Below are 2,976 nucleotides of genomic sequence, written 5' to 3'. Positions count from 1 at the left end.
TATTTTAAAAATTTTGTTTAATTTCATAACGACATGTATTGTATCATGTTGAATGATCTCATTCGATATTTTGTCTGTTTAATAGAGTTAAACATTAAATTACATTAAATTATATTAAACAGACAAAATATCGAATGAGATCATTCAACATGATACAATACATGTCGTTATGAAATTAAACAAAATTTTTAAAATACAAATATTCAAAATTACAGATAAAATATTTTCCACAATTAAACATTTAAAAAATACAATTAAACAAGAAGGACATTAAACATTTTTAAAAATGCAAAACATTTAATTGGATTATTAAACCTTTAAAAAAACAAAACACGGGTGCATGTATAGCTCAACGGGTTAAGCGGGTGACCATGTACAGGGGCTGGTCCCCCATGCAGCGGCTCGGGTTCGATTCCCGCTCCTGCCCCTTTGCTGTATGTCTTTTCCCCGTTTCCTGTCTGTCTCTCACTACGCCTATCCAATAAAAAGCTGAAAAAGGCCAAAAAAGAAGACAAAACATGTAATTAAAAAGTTAATTAGACAATTACATCTTAAAGACAATAAAACTTCAGGTAGTAATTATACAGAAAATACAATGAAGCATTTAAAAAGAAAATTAAACATTAAAAGGTGGTAAAACATTTAAAAAGAAAAACCTTGAAGATTTAATCGAAACATTAAATATTGGGAAAGGAAAAAAAACTCAAACAAGCTGATAAAACATTTGAAAAATCAATTAAACATTAAAAAGACAAAACATTTGGAAATCAAATCAGACATGAGAAAAGAATAAAAGGTGAGAAAAGAGCAAAACTAAATGTTTAAGAAGAATCACACTAAAGACGAAACATTTCAAAAGACACCAGTTAGACTTTAGAAGATCAAATTAAACAGAAGAGACAATAAAACGATCAAAAAGAGCAAAAACAGATGAAGGTCTTAAAGCATTTTCTAGTCTGAAATGAAAACATCAAGTTGTTTCTTCAAACATTTCCTCTTTCTATGTTCTTGGTTTGATTGTGGATAGAATTACTAAGAACTCATTTCAGAAAACTGCTTTCCAGATAAAGTCTACTAGTAGTTGAAGGCATTTATCAAACTAATGTTACCTTCTGATCTCCACAAACTTTACTGTTCAGTGAAGAGAATCAAAGTTTGTTGAGGATTTCTAAAAAACCCACAGGTGAAGGTCTGAGAAGAACTCAGATGGATGGTCTAAATGTGAAATCAAGACTCATGGTCACAAGTTTTAAGGCTTCTGTTAACCAGAAAGTTCAAACTAACAGAGAAGTACTGAGAAACTTTTAAAATTTCAGTCCTCAGACTGTCTGAAGGTTCAAAGTAACAGAGAACTACTGAAGAACTTTTAGGTTTTCAGTCCTCAGAGTGTCTGAAGGTTCAAACTAACAGAGAAGTACTGAGAAACTTTTAAGATTTCAGTCCTCAGACTGTCTGAAGGTTCAAACTAACAGAGAACTACTCAGGAACTTAGAAGATTTCAGTCCTTGGACTGTCTGTCTCAATCGTACGACGCAGTGTGTAATTGTATGCAGCACAGTGAGCCGACATACTTGTTATTTTCGTGTTCACACCGTCTACATCAACGGAATGCACTGAAACTTTGCCCCCACTAGCTTAGCCTCGCTGTAGCACGCAGCTCAAAGGGGCGTGTCCTATCTACTCATTCATATCTATGACAACAACGGTGGCTACACATAAGGACGCCTGACGTTGATTAGCTGCGTAAATACCATTATATACAGTCTATGGTAAATACGTATGTGAATCGCATCATTGGCTGCAGCAGCCAGTCACCGTCACTCACTGACTCACATTGAAAAATAGCACAGAATGAATTGTTACATGTTTATTTTATTTACAATTTAGGTTGGATTTCTTTTTGTGCGCAGCGCAGATTTTCTGTGCGCGGAGACCGTGTCAGCAGTGCGCAATTGCGGACGCGTGCAGCTTAGAAGGAACAGTGGTTAGGAGTCCTAAGTCCCAGTGGGACACACCAGCCAAAGTGGTTGAGAACAGCAAAGCAGACATCCTGTGGGACTTCAGGTTCCAGACTGACAAGCAGCTGCTGGTGAACCAGCCCGATATAGTGGAGGTCGACAAACAGCAGAAGAGGGCAATTGTGACAGATGTGGCAATCCAAGCTGACGGTAACATCAGGGAGAAGAAGCATGAGAAAATTAAGAAGCACCTGGGGCTAAAGGAACAACTGAAACCAATGTGGAAAGTGAAGTCTACACTGATTCCAGTGGTAATAGGAGCATCAGGCATAATAAGAAACGTTTCAGCAGATTCCAGGTACAACATCCACAATCTCTGTCCAGAAAAGTGGAGCGTAAGTTACTGTGCAGAACCCTAAAACTCCAAGGCCTCTGGCAGAAGACCTGAACTTTTGGTTCCTCACGCTGAATCTAAATGATTGGCTCAGTGTAGCACCAATATCATGTGTATTTGTTGTTGGATAATCACTTACAACTTCTGTCTGTACACTGGCCTGTTTATCAAAATGAGTTATACATTTCATTACTTGTCCTGAGGGATTTTTATGTAGATAACACAGAAAAAGGATTGACTGGATTTCTGAACATCATGGTACAACCTTAACTAAATACCCCATGGGTTTAATATATTTATACAATATATCTCTGATCTTCATTTGCTTAATTTAAGTCATAATATGCTTCACTGGCCATATTTTGTGTTCATCTGCGGATTTACTGCTTGGAATTATTGTTTTTAGAACACGAATAGTTAATAGGGAGGAGCCCTTCCTCTCAATCAACTCTGTTCCTTTGTATGCAGATTGCTATGAGCACTGTGTTGTTTAAATAAACTGTTATATACCACAAGATTCTATATATTTTATTTGTTGAAATTGGAAGAAGGGCGGAAATGTTGTTTAAAAGAATTTGAATAATTTTTATATTATTGTACTTCTTATTTTTCTCTCGAAAAAAA

Source organism: Amphiprion ocellaris, chromosome 16, assembly GCF_022539595.1.
Source record: "Amphiprion ocellaris isolate individual 3 ecotype Okinawa chromosome 16, ASM2253959v1, whole genome shotgun sequence".
NCBI lineage: Eukaryota > Metazoa > Chordata > Actinopteri > Pomacentridae > Amphiprion > Amphiprion ocellaris.
This window is presented reverse-complemented; position numbering follows the sequence as displayed.